This window comes from Martes martes (genome assembly GCF_963455335.1).
Source record: "Martes martes genome assembly, chromosome: 11".
NCBI classification, from domain to species: domain Eukaryota; kingdom Metazoa; phylum Chordata; class Mammalia; order Carnivora; family Mustelidae; genus Martes; species Martes martes.
Genome location: NC_137899.1, coordinates 22,552,811 through 22,567,293, shown reverse-complemented (window position 1 = coordinate 22,567,293; position 14,483 = coordinate 22,552,811). Strand labels below are relative to the sequence as shown.

The following is a 14,483-nucleotide window of genomic DNA, read 5'->3' as shown; positions in this document are numbered from 1 at the left end:
TATATAGTGTCATGTCATCTGAAATTTATATGCATTTTATATTATATCCAATTTATATGCATTTTATTTCTTTTTCTTGCCCAGTTGCTCTGGCTAGTGTTTCCAATACTATGTTGCATAAAAGTGATGAGAGTGGACATCCTTACCCTGTTCCTGAACTCAGAGGAAAAGCTCTCAGCTTTCCACTATTGAGTATGATGTTAACTGTGGGTTTGTCTTATATGACCTCCATTGTGTTGACACCTTTGGACTTTCTTTATTAAGAGTTTTCATTGTAAATGGATGCTGACTTTTCTCAAATGCATTTTCTGCATCCATTGAGATGACAGTGTGATCTTATCCTTCATTCTGGTAATGTGTGTATCACACTGATTTCTGGATATTCAGGCAGCCTTGCATCCCAGGATTGAACCCCACTTGATCATGTCACATGATCCTGTTAACGCCTTGTTGAATTTGGTTTGCTAATATTTTGTTAAGGAGTTTTGTATATATGTTCATCATAGATATTGGCCTATAATTTTTGTGTGTGTGTGGCAACCTTGTCTGGCTTTGATATTAGAGTGATGCTGGCCTCGTAAAGTAAGTTTGGAAGTGGCTCCCTCCTCTTCTGTTTTTTTGGAAGAGTTTGAGAAGGATGGGTATTCATTCTTCGAGCATTTGGTAGAATTCACCAGTGAAGCCATCTGATCCTGGACTTGTGTTTGTTTGGCGGTTTCCTTAGTTTTATTTTTGATTTTTGTTAGTTTCTGTTTTATTTTTTTAATGCCATAAAATGACAACATCCCTCTTGACCAATCCTTTAAGGCTAATGACAGCTACTTACATTCTTGATATGTCCGTGTCTATTATTTTTTTATTCTCTCCCCCTGGAGAGATCGAGTGACTTTTTTTTTTTTTTACCATCATTTGACAGATGAGAAAAATGAGGCATAAAGAAGGGAACTGACTTGCCAAAAATCATTCAATTAGTTAATGACACAGAGACTATTAGAACTCAATTCTTTTGACCCCCACGTCCTGCACTCTTTCTGCTCAAACTTAATGGCCTTTGTGTGAGCTGTCTTGCAGCCCTGCAGTCCCAGGGCCTGCTGACAGGAGAGCTCAGACAACGGCTCAGATTGTCTCCTCACAACAACCCTGCAAGGACACTGGAACCCACACAGCAGTGCCCTTTCCCATTCTAAGGCCACCTTAGCTCACTCTTCCCAGGAAAGGGCAGGCTGTGCTAACCGGCACTGCTGCCCAGCAAAGTGAACGGAAACATCACGCAGAGATAAAGTAGAAAGCAGAAGCCTCATTCCCTTGCTGCCTTGAAGTAGAGAATAAAGCATCCTTGGAGGTCCTCCTTCTGAGAGTGGGTTCACCTTCTGAATACAAATGGCAGCCTCCTTCCCGTGATTCTTCTGCTCTCGAGGCAGGCAAACCACAGGTTCGGGGGCTAAAACACATGACTTGGGCTTCAATCCTGCAATCAGATGTATTTTTAATTCAAGTTCTGTGCAATTTGGTTAATATTAACTTTATTGGGTAATTACCTTATTTGGAGTGCTCTCAACAGCACTGTTGACAAGAATGTCAGCTTGCTACAAGAGATGGGCTTGCTGACAGCAACACAAAAAGAAGCTGAGGCAGGTTTTTCTTTTAACCTATTTATTGAAATTTTATGAGTAAGTCATTTTCTCCCTTGTGGGCTTTTCCTTCTACTTTCTATGGGATCACAGCTGCTTGAATGTAAATGTAGCCGCCCGGTCTCCCTGTGTTCTACAGCCAGAGAGGCCCCCTGGGGGTCTCACACACCGCCCCACCGCCCACACCCCGCCTCCGGGAACTGATGGGGAAGTGAGGAGCCGCTGGCTTCCCGTCACCCATCGTCTTGGTAAGCTAAGCACAGACAGGCAGGGCGCTGCTGTGGGAGAGTCTGGGTGGGCTCTGCCCTGAGTTGGAGGGAGGACTTTCTGAGCCTGGTTCTCATCAGCCATGATTGTCCATATTCATGACAGGGGAGTACCAGCCCCATCGGCACTGCCCCAAAAGCCGCCACGATTAGCACCAGGCTATCAGGATTCTCCACAAGAGAACAAAAGTGCCCTCTAGTTAGATAAGCCTAAGAAATATCGTGCATACTTCATGGCTCTCCTGGAGAATCACAGCCACGGCCAAAGTTCAGAAGACTGAAAAAGGTCCCTCGGTGCTACGGGTTGAACTGCGTCCCTCCCTCTTCCCGCCAAACTCCCATGTTGAAGTCCTAACCCCCAGTACCACAGAGGGTAAACTTATCTGGGTAGAGACTCATCGCAGATATAATTAGTTAAGATGAGGTCACATGGGGGTAGGGAAGGCCTCTAATCTCGTCCTGATGAAAAAGGGAAATTGGAACGTGGACGCCCACACAGAGAGAAGACCGTGCGGCTGTGACAGCAGAAAGCGGAGTGATGCCTCTCCAAGCCACAGGACGTCCGAGATGGCCATGAAGTCACCAGATGCCAGGCGTAGAACAGGTTCTCCCTCACAGGCCCAGAAGGAACTAACCCTGCCAACACCTGGGTTCAGACTTCTAGCTTCCAGAACTGTGAGATGATACCTTTCTGTTCTTTTAAACCTAGAGCGTGGTACTGTGTTACAGCAGGCCTGGCAAACCAATGCCAGAGGTAAGAAAAGCAGCCACACAACTGGTTCGTGGAAAAGCCAGCAAGGGAATTCAGCCTCCTTGCCTTTGGAAGAGCTCCACGTGCACCACATAATACAGGCGTGCTCAACGCCCACTCCTGGGCTTCTGATCCCTCCTGGAATGTGGCAAAGACAGAGAAATGGGAAGAGAGCAGGGAGATGGGAGGACAGGTGAAGGAAAAGAGACAGGAAGACAGTGGTTTCCCCTCCTTCTCTCTTCCTCTTCTCCTCCTTTCGTTCCAGGGCCCTCCTTCACTATAATTAAAATGGTATTGGTAGTAAGAGCTCAATTTTCTGAGCACTTGCTGGGTGCCAAGCATGGTTGCAAAAGGTTTACAGACATCACCGAACCCCAACAATGAGTGAGATGCTGCTATTATCCCCATTGCACAGATGAAGAAACAGAAGCGAGGATTTTTAGATGACTTGTCCAGTGTTGCTCAGCTCACCAGTGATGGAGCCAGGGTTTGGTCCCAGGCTGCCCGGCTCCAGAACCCGACTCTAACCACTTTCCTATCCCCTCCGATACCTTCAGATAATGTAGAGAGAAGGGGTCTTTGCAACCTGCAGTCAAGTAAAGCCTTTAGTTTTTCCAGAGCTTAAACCCCAGGAAAGCCTCCAAGTAAATGCTCATCACTGTGTCCCAGTGTTTTTCCAGAACTTGTGCTTTATAGAAGAAGAGTGTTTTTGGTTATTTGTATTTTGGACATCAAGATATGGTCCATTCTATTCAAGTGCTTTTGTATATTCAGTTCTAGCTCATCGTGCTCTTCTTCTGGAGCTTTGAGGATCTCTGCTTGCAGTACAAGGAGCGTGCTAGATTAAAGGCCTCAGTCAGGAGGCAAAATATAGGACTCTTAAAAAATATATATAGAACTCTTAGCATCTTTCTACATTAGAGCAGAGCCACACTGTAAAATTTCCACTTGCCCTGCCTCTTTGATGCAAGGTGAATGCTGAGCCATCAGCATTGGTGTTACAGTGAAGACGAATCACTGGCTTTCCTGGGGAGGGTTTGATTTCAACAGTCATTGTCAATACACATGTCAAAGACGGAATCACACCAAGGCTCAAAAGTAGGGTCACCATAATATGCTGCATTTCAGGCCGTTAAATACGGCTATAAATTTTCATAGGCTCCTAACCAGCTAATATTTCCATGGAAGCCTCAGCTCTCTTAATATTACCCATTTGTGCCGGAATACCAATATCTTTATGTTAAAAAAAATTTTTTTTTCATTTTCCTGCCAGGTACATGAGTATTAGGCACCATGTAGAGAAAAGTTACAGAGATTAAAGAAACAGTTTGCAAGAATTTAAAATACCCTCTCTTGCCAGGCTGAAGAATATGATTTAAAACCTCAAAGGTTTTTCACTTGCCCTGAAGCAAGCAGCCACTGTAATAATTTAACTGGAACCTTTTATTATATTAGTCATTAACTTTAAAAATGCAAATCTTCTGAATACAGCCAACAACTAACAATCTTTCTTCTTGGCTAAAAGGCTTATTCTTCAGGGTTTCTTCTAGATTCTCTGAGCTTTCTCTTCCGTATTTCCTTCTCAGCTTATCAGAACATAAAAAATGCATGCTCACATTTTTCTGAAATCGTGGTTTTTCCATGCATGCCCTAAAATGCCTCCTATTTCTATCAGAATCTTGGAATGCATTGGTTGGGAGAAGAGGAGAGTGTAATTTCAAAAATAGCCTCTGTCCATATTTTCTAGTTCAGGTTTAAGTTATAAACTAGCTGGTACCAGACCAAAGCCAAAGAAGGATCTAGATCCAGTGGGATATGAACCTAAATGTGTTCCTAATAACATGAAAGCTTCATGGTGGTGAACATCACAGACACGAAGGACTAGAAAGTAAACTCTGCGAGTTCAAAGTCATCCAGGCTACAGCTGAAATTATATGCCCACATATAATTTAATTATAATATATATATAAGAAATTTTTTGGAAAGATGGCACTTTGCCATAATTACAATGCCAAATAGAGCAATTTAAAATAAAATAAAATAAAAATAGATTTTTTAATTTATTTTTATTTTTTAAACATTTTATTTATTTATTTGACAGAGACAGCTAGAGAGAGAACACAAGCAGGGGGAGTGGGAGAGGGAGAGAGAAGCAGGCTCCCTCACTGAGCCGGGACCCTGACGTGGGGCTCGATCCCAGGACCCTGGGACCATGAACAAGCCCAAGGCAGATGCTTAACAACTGAGCCACCCAGGTGCCCCTAGAGGGGATTTTTTTAAACCACGCCTCAAATCCATGCTCTCAAGGTCCCTCTGGGTCTCCCCACCCCTGCTGCCGGTGCGGTCCTCCTCCTCAGGCCTTCCTCCCAAGCTCTGGCAAAGACATCCTGTGTCTGAAACACCCTGAAGTCTTAGTCCAGGCCCAAGAGCGCCCTGAGGCTCCCTCTTTTGCTCAGTCAGTGTAAACCCCTGGTTCCCACCTAACCCTGTGCTTCCAAATCACCTTCCAAGCCTCCCCCTCCGCTGGGCCCCAACCCCGGGGGTTTCTGATACCTGGGCTGGCGGAAGGGGGTACCAGGCCTGAGAATTCCTAACAAGCTCCCACGTTATAGGAACCTGCCAGTCCTAGGACTGCACTTGGTGAACCCCCGCTCTTAAACCAACAACAAAGTCCCAGATATTTATATGAACATCTAGATTTTCTTCTCATTGAGTATTTCCCTTGTGCTTGGTCTCCTCCTTTACAGCACATGGACCTGTGGGGGTCACATGGGGTGGCTGGGCTGCTAGACAGGAGGGAAACTGATCTCACGTTGCACAAAACCATGACAGGCTTTTACAATAAGGGGAACAAACATAGCTCCTTAAGGCCAGATACCCACCACTCCTAATTCAACAGTTGCGAAAAAGTTAAAAAAGAAAACAGCACCTGATTCCGTGAGCCCTGTCCGCCTCGCTGGGAACGACCATTATGTTCCAGCATCTTCCAGAGGGCACAGTGCTCTCTGGTTCTGAACATCATGGCCTGTAGGAGCCTTGGGTTGTCTGGGCCACAGGAAGGAGTCACAGGCAGTTCGACGTAGCCCCGTGGATTATGGCATGGCCTGAAGAGACAGAAGCTGCCTCTCATCTTCATTTTCTGCCTCGAAAGGACCATGTTGCCTGTATCATTTTTAATGGATCTTTGTACATCCTTTGTTTGGAGATGAGCACTTGGGCTCGAGCACTTGGTCTCTTCCTTCCTGGTGCTCCTGGAAAACAGGGATCAAGGAGTAGGCAGGGAAGGGTACCCAGAGAGGCCCAGAGCCCCGTTGGCAGACACCCCCCAGCCACCCTGATTCTGTTCCTGCCAGCCCAGAGACTGCTGGGAATAAGGAGCCACAGGCTTTTCCTGAGGATACCCTCCCGTTGGCCTGTATGCAGTTTCTCACTTCCCTTTGCATCTAATTATTCCCTTGGCCTGATCCAAACTCCCAAAGGCAACCCTCCCAGAAATCCCCGTTCCTCATCACCAGCATGTCAGAGAAAACCGCTTGTCTTGTGGAATCACACCTCAGAAAACTGGGGAGACCACGTCATCATCCTCTCAGGCTGCTGGTATTACACTCCTTTGCCAGACTAACCTCTTGTTCGTGGTCCCTCCCTACCTGAGAGACTGACCTGGAGGCAGGCAGAGTTGCAAGTGGAAACACAGCAGAAACCGTGTTCTTTGGAGAAGTTCCTCCAAGTAAAAGGAAAAGGAATGACAGCGATCCCCTGTCATTGAAGTAAGGCATTCTGGTCGCCTGGCTTCACCAGCTGCTTGTGGGGCACAGCAGGGTTTGGTGTCCAGGAGAGAATCTGGGATGTCTTGAATCTGCTCTCCTTCCCCAAACAGTGCTTCCCCAAGCTTCTTCCAGGACAAGCTGGGCTCCGCTTCCTGGGACAAGAGCCCTGCTTTAGAGGAAAAAGGAGGACTGAGAAGGAAGCAGACCCAGGTCCTATCAGGGTGGTGGGGCTGCAGGTGTCCTGGTTGACAGACCCTGAGCCCCACACCTGGGTCACGATATCCTTCACATGCTATTGGAACCACAAGATTGAGTGGAGTCTACGTTTGTCATTGTTGGGGGCTCTCAGTGGTCTTCACCTCGACTCCTCCGAAACCCAGCTCTACTGTGAATCAGCCGAATCTCCTGTGACCTTGTGCACAGGGGGCAGCCACCACACGCCAGGCCCTTGTGCCTTGATGAGACGCTGCGTCCCTAAGCCAGCACTGGTTGACTGTTGCTGAGCGGCATGGAGTCTGGTGCAGGGAGAGGGGAGGCAGGAACACAACCCCACTGACTGCACCACTCCACAAACTTACCCAAGAGACACCCAGCACTCTAATACTCATATCGGAAGGAACAAGTATCCTGATTCCCAAGTAGAATTAAACCCCTCACTCTTTCTCGGTTTTCCAACCACTACATGCACACTTCAGTAGCTCCCTGTGCCCACTAACATCCACTGATTTCCCACACATAACTCCTCGTGCCTGGGCCAACACGCTCCCCTCTCCCCCCAACCCCCTCTCTCCTCCCACCATCCTCTTGGAGCTCCCAGGTTGAGGCACCTACAAATGGTTGGGTGCCCCAGCTCTGGCCCGAACGGCCTCTGTCAAAATCCAGGCTCCGATGTGTGATCTGTCACATTCAGCAAGTGCCGAGCCACGTCATGTTTCAGTGTCCTCTTCTCTAAAATGGGGGTGGTGCGGGGCCCCGGGGTGGCTCAGTCAGTAGAGTGTCCACTCTTGGTTTCGGCTCAGGGTCACGCGATCGAGCCCCATGTCAGGCTCCATGCTCAGCAGGGAGTCTGCTTGAGAATTCTCTCTGTCCCTCTCCCTCTGCCCCTCCACCCCTGCCCCCCCCCCACCGTGTGCTATTGTGGACATTGCTGCTATAAACACTCAGGTGCACGTGCCCCTTCGGATCACTACATTTGTATCTTTAGGGTAAATACCCAGTAGTCCGATTGCTGGGTCGTAGCGTAGCTCTATTTTCAACTTTTTGAGGAACCTCAATGCTGTTTTCCAGAGTGGTTGCAACAGCTTGCATTCCCACCAACAGTATAGGAGGGTTCCCCTTTCTCTGCATCCTAGCTAGCATCTGTCGTTTCCTGACTTGTTAATTTTAGCCATTCTGACTGGTGTGAAGTGGTATCTCATTGTGGTTTTGACTTGTATTTCCTTAATGCCGAGTGATGTTGAGCACCTTTTCATGTGTCTGTTGGCCATCTGGATGTCTTCTTTGCAGAAATGTCTGTTCATGTCTTCTGCCCATTTCTTGATTGGATTATTTATTCTTTGGGTGTTGAGTTTGATAAGTTCTTTGTAGATTTTGGATACTAGCCCTTTATCAGATACATAATTTGCCAATATCTTCTCCCATTCTGTCAGTTGTCTTTTGGTTTTGTTGACTGTTTCCTTTGCTGTGCAAAAGTTTTTGATCTTGATGAAGTCCCAGTAGTTCATTTTTGCCCTTGCTTCCCTTGCCTTTGGCGATGTTTCTAGGAAGAAGTTACTGCGGCTGAGGTCGAAGAGGTTGCTGTCTGTGTTCTCCTCAAGGATTTTGATGGATTCCTATCGCACATTGAGGTCTTTCATCCACTTTGAGTCTATTTTTATGTGTGGTATAAGGAAATGGTCCAGTTTCATTTTTCTGCATGTGGCTTTCCAATTTTCCCAACACCATTTTTGAAGAGACTGTCTTTATTCCATTGGACATTCTTTCCTGCTTTGTCAAAGATTAGTTGACAATAGAGTTGAGGGTCTATTTCTGGGCTCTCTATTCTGTTCCATTGATCTGTATGTCTGTTTTTGTGCCAGTACCATACTGGCTTGATGATGACAGCTTTGTAATAGAGCTTGAAGTCTGGAATTGTGATGCCACCAACTTTGGCTTTCTTTTTCAGCATTCTTCTGGCTATTTGGGGTCTTTTCTGATTCCATATAAATTTTAGGATTATTTGTTCCACTTCTTTGAAAAAAATGGATGGTATTTTGATAGGAATTGCATTAAACATGTAGATTACTTTAGGTACCAGAGACATTTTCACAATATTTGTTCTTCCAATCCAGGAGCATGGAACATTTTTCCATTTCTTTGTGTCTTAATTTCTTTCATAAGTACTTTACAGTTTTCGGAGTACAGATTCTTTGCCTCTTTGGTTAGGTTTATTCCTAGGTATCTTATGGTTTTGGGTGCAACTGTAAATGGGATCAACTCCTTATTTTCTCTTTCTTCTGTCTTGCTGTTGGTGTGAGCCTTCTATAGGTATTTTCACATACACATGATGACGGCTGGCTTCGTGTTATAGAGCGTGATCTCTGCAGGCAGACTCCCTGGGTTCAAAGGCCTGGGTCTGCCACTCAATAGCTGTGTGATCCCCTTGCCTCAGTTTCTTCTCCTGTACAGTGGGGATAATAGTCAAACCTCCCAGGCCTGTTCACTTTCTGAACCCTTGGGCAGCTGCCCCTCAGTTCTCCTTCCCCCTCAAGCCCTGCCACCTTCAGTGACCTCGTCCGAGATCACCCCCGTATATGTAAACTCTCAGTTCTTGGATTTCCTCTACTTGCTTGCGTTTCAGTTCCTGCGCACCCCAGCCACAAACTCTAGTCCCTGGACTTTGCCATTAACTAGAACCTCTGGAAAACAAAAATCAGATCTCCATTCTCTGTCCTTCAAGCTGATCAAGACCTTGATCCCTCCAACTTGACTTCTCTGTCATCACAGGCTTTGTGACGAGTGCGCCCTCACTTCATTCCTTTCTTTGCCAGCATCCTGAAGTCCTTTGCCATGTGTCCTTCTATGAGTCCACCAAGCGGCCAACCCTACGTTCATCCAACTGTCCACCTTCCTTGATTCTACCCCTGGACCATTAAATGGGACCAAGGGAAAAGAAAATCACACAAGCATAGACATAGGTACCATTCTCATGGATGCCATCCTTCTGTGTTTCTCAGCTCAGTCCCCTGCTGTCCTCCGCCAGTGGGAGCCCACAGTCTTGTCTCTGACCTCAGAGGAGAAACAAGTGCTGTCAGATAAATGTCACCTTACAGCTGTTGGGCGTCGTCATGCTTATCTTCCTCTACATCCTTATTTTCCTGTTCTCTCCTGTCACTGTAGAAGAGGGGTCCCTCCTTCCATCCTAAGGAAATCCCTCTGCCAGTACAAGGAACACAGCCCCTCTGTGTTCTGCAGAACCTTACAGGGTCCATCTGCCCCAGGACCTCTCCCTAGCCTCTCCCGGTGTCCTTCCCATCAGCACCAAAATGTGCTCAAGTCTGGTAACTTAAACTAAAAACCTTTTCTCGACCCTATGACCCCCCTGACCTCCCTGCTTTCTTCACCGTGAAGCTTCCTGACAGAGTTACTTTCACTTTCTGTCTCCTCCCACACTTCCTCCCTGCAAGCTGCCTTCTGGCTTATTAGCTTTTCACCCGTGTCACCAGTGACCTCTGTGCTAATAAGTATAAGGAACACTGTTTGGTCCTTATCGTCTTCTACTCCTCTGCACCATTCGACGCTGCTAACCACTCCTTCCACTGTCTTCTTTTGGCTTCCATGACACCATATTCTTCTTGCTTTTCTCCTTTCTTAAAATTTACTCTGTGTTGAGGGTCCCTCTTCCCCTACCTGCCCCCTTAAATATTGACGTTCTTTGTGTTTCCATTACTGAACCTGTTCCAATGATCTATTGTTACAGAACTACCCCAAAACTTAGCAGCAGAAAGCAATAACCATTCTATTGCGTTCATAATATCACGGGTCAGAAATTCAGGCACGGCTCTGCAGGGCAATCCGTCTGCTCTACATGACGTTGACTGGGGTCACTCAGTGGTATTCAGCTAGCGGCTGGGCTGGGCTGGAAGTTCCAAGACATTTTCACTCAGGTGCCTGGTACTCGGCAGAGTTAACCAGCAAGGTGATACACTCTCCCTCTCCATATTGTCTTGGACTTGTCCACAGGGTCTCCCCGGCAAGGCTGCTGGTCATCTCACAAGGCAGGTCAGGGAGCCAATAATAAGTGCTCTGAGACCTAGGAAGAGAAGGCTTCCAGTTTCTCAAAGCCTGAGCCTGGACTCGGGTACAGCACTATATTTACCTTATTCTATTGGCCAACCAATCATAAGCTTACCCAGATCCAAGGGAAGGAGACCTAGACCTCATCTCTCAATGGGAAGAGGGATCCAAGACTTCGTGGCCATCTTCAATCCGCCTCAGCCTTCTCCTTGGCAAAAAGCAGTCTCCACACAGCCCCCGTCATCTTTCTCCTGAATCACTGTAACGCCTTCCTAACTGGTCTCCCTCCTCCTGTGCTGCCCTTTCCAGCCCATTACCCACAATGAAGCCAGAGAGACTTTCTTCAGTGCATATCATATCGCATCATTCTCCTGACCGAACCCCTTGGCAGCTTCCCACTCCTTAGCGTGCAGTCCTTTGTCAGTCCCTTGTGACTTGTCACTGCTGATACTGTCATTCCACCTCTCACCACTTCTTCTATTCTCAACTCCACAATATTGGTGTCCCCAAGCATGTCACGCTCTCTTCAAGCCTTTGTACATTCTTTCCCCTTTGGAATGCCCTTCTACCTAGCATTCCCCGTGCCCTACCTCCCATGGGTGAGCACAAGCATGTAACACACACACACACACTTTCCACTTTCACCCTTCTTCAGATATTGGCTTAGACATGTGATTCTGGAAATGTGGTCCAGAACAGGCAACATCAGCATCAACTGGGAACTTGTTAGAAATGCACATTCTCGGGGCACCTGGGTGGCTCAGTTGGTTAAAGCCTCTGCCTTTGGCTCGGGTCGTGATCCCAGGGTCCTGGGATCGAGCCCCACATTGGGCTCTCTGCTCAGCGGGAGCCTGCTTCCCCCTCTCTGTCTGCCTGCCTCTCTGCCTGCTTGTGATCTCTGTCTGTCAGATGAATAAATAAAATCTAAAAAAAAAAAAAAAAAAAAAGAAAGAAATGCACATTCTCAGACCCAGATCTACTGAATCAGAAATTCCAGAGGTGGGGCCCAGAAATCTCTATTTTTACTGTCTTCTGACTCAGTCATTTGATTTTGGTGCTTGGTAAAGGCTGAGAAACACTGATTTGGACAACATCTCCCCCAGGCAGCTTTCCCTGACCCAACCCTCCACCCAGCTGTTGGGATAGGGATGTCTCCTGCATATTTCCACAGTCATCCCCCTCTCCCCCGACCATATCCCTGTCACAGGGTACTATAATCGCCTACTTGTGTCACCTCAGTGACTCCCTCTGAGCTCCCATAGGCAGGGACTATATCTTAAGTATTACTCTCTCCTCAGCAACTACATAATGCCTGTTACGACAGTAGCTCAGTAAGAAATAGTGAAGCCAATCTTCTATCAGTGGAGACTATAAATACCAAAAACAAGAGATCTAATGCACTGAGAGTATTGGTAATCAGCAGCTGGCATCATTCTTCCAATAAATGCTCTGATCCTTGTGCAACAGAAAGGAACACAGAATAGATACCGTGCCTACAAAAGATTTTAATAAAACCCCAGAAGGGAAAGAGAGGCACAGTCAAATCAACCTAAAACCCTGAAAAGGGACCGCCGGATGCTAGTCCTGCCATCAGATAAACTAAGCTCATCATCGTCCCGTGTCTGCATGGCCGATCCCTCCAGTGTTTGCATTTTAATACACTAACTATGTTTAACCGGAGTTTTTAAAATGCCACGGCATCTTTGGAAATTTGGCAGAAGAGAAGAATCTGGGTCACGCAACTGTGTAATCTAAATAAGGTATAATTAATACGTCCATCAACTTCCACAGAAGTGATGCTAGTTTGCAAACTATTCATTAATTCTGAACAATAAAAGCAACCGGTTACAATGCACACACTGAGCCAAAGAAGAGAGGCTCACTGTGGCGCCAGACTGGGTGCTGCTGGCGCTGTGGCAATGACCCACCTCTACGTGCTGCGTGGAGGGGGCTGACCAGTAAAGAATTGGGCGCCAGAATACGAGAGTGGCAGTGTAACTACGGACCCCCGGTCTGTTTAAATGCTACCTTGGGATTCACGAAATACTCTCCACGTTGTGAAAAACATTTGACAAATCGCTAGGGAACTGGGGAAAATGAGCCCTAATCATTGGAAATAAACCGTCAAAGTGGCTACACCTGAAAACCAGGAGAGACCTGAACTCACGTCCCAAGCCCCAACTACTTCCTTGGCCTGTTTAACATTTCTGTACCTCATCTGCAAAATGTGCTAGTAATACCACTTCACGATAAATAAGATGATGCACATTTGTGCTCAACACACAGCTAATACACCAAGTAACTATCACTTCTATGTTTAGTAGTCAGAATTAGACAGTGATATCAGAAACCAAGTGGAGTGCCTTTCTGCGCTACCCAGAGAAGTGTCCACTTCACCCAGCATTGTTTTGCGTTCCCATGGCAACTTAAAGGGAACCTTTTACAGTATCCAGAGCCCTTGGTGACCTGCAAATAAAAGGGGAGGATGTCCTCCCACTTCCTTGCAGCAGGAACCCACTTAGCTGGGACCAACCTTGCCTTCCAGATGGAAGCGCACATGTACAAAAGGAAGTGTGATGGGATCTACATCACGAATCTCAAGAGAACCTGGGAGAAGCTTCTGCTGGCTGCTCGTGCCATTGTTGCCACTGACAACCCAGCTGAGGTCAGTGTCCTGTCATCCAGGAATACTGGCCAGCAAGCTGTGCTGACGTTTGCTGCTGTTCTGGAACCATCCCTGTGTCTGGCCACTTGACTCCTAGAAACTCCACTAACTCGATCCAGGCAGTCTTCCGGACACTGAGACTTCTGGTGGTTACTGATCCCAGGGCGGACCACCAGCCTCTCACAGAGATGTCTTACGTTAATCTACTACCCTCAGTCTCTGTAACACAGACTCTCCTCCGGGCTATGTGGACATTGCCATCCCTTGCAACAAACAGGGGAGCTCACTTAGTGGGTCTGATATGGTGGATGCTGGCCCGGGAAATTCTGTGCATGCGTGGCACCATTTCCCATGAACACCCACGGGAGGTCATGCCTGATCTCTGCTTCTACAGAGATCCTGAAAAGATTGAAAAGAAGAGCATTTCCCAACTGAAAACTGGAGCGCTCAGCCGGCCACTGAAGACTGGTCCACAGTTCCCACTGCTCAGGCCACTGAATGGGTAGCAACAACCACTAAGTGGTCCTAAGGGACTCTTCACAGAGGCAAACAAAATGGAAATAAGGTTGACAGGAAATAAATAGTTTCTGGAAAAAACAAACAAGGAAAAAAAAAGAAGAAGTAGACTGTATGGAACAGTATGCGGTTCCTCAAGAAATTAAAAATGGAACTATCAGCGGATGCAACAACACTACTGCTGGGTTTTTATCCAATAGAATTGAAAGCAGATTCTTAAAGAGGTATTTGCACACCTGTGTCAGGGCAGTATTATTCTGTGGCCAAGAGGTGGAAGGAAACCACATGTCCACTGATGGATGAATGGATAAAATATGGTATGTACATACAAGGGAATATTACTCAGCCTTCAAAAAGAAGGGAATCCTGTCACATTGCAACAGCTTGGATGCCCCTTAAGAACATTACACTAATTAGCCAGTCACAGAAAGATAAAAACTGCACAATCCCACTTACGTGATGTATCTAACATCATCAAACTCATAGACCTTAGAAAGTAGAATATTGGGGTGCCTGGGTGGCTCAGTGGGTTAAGCCTCTGCCTTCAGCTCAGGTCATGATCTCAGCGTCCTGAGATGGAGCCCCACATCGGGCTCTCTGCTCAGCAGGAAG

General features: G+C 46.8%; 1 pseudogene across 1 annotated transcript; it reads left to right on the top strand.

Annotated features, from left to right (window-relative positions):
* Nucleotides 1-13,235: 13,235 nt before the first annotated feature.
* On the top strand, nucleotides 13,236-13,884 carry LOC308352329 (small ribosomal subunit protein uS2-like; annotated as a pseudogene). The gene has a single exon. The product of its transcript is annotated as a small ribosomal subunit protein uS2-like (transcript).
* The last annotated feature ends 599 nt before the right edge of the window (nucleotides 13,885-14,483 follow it).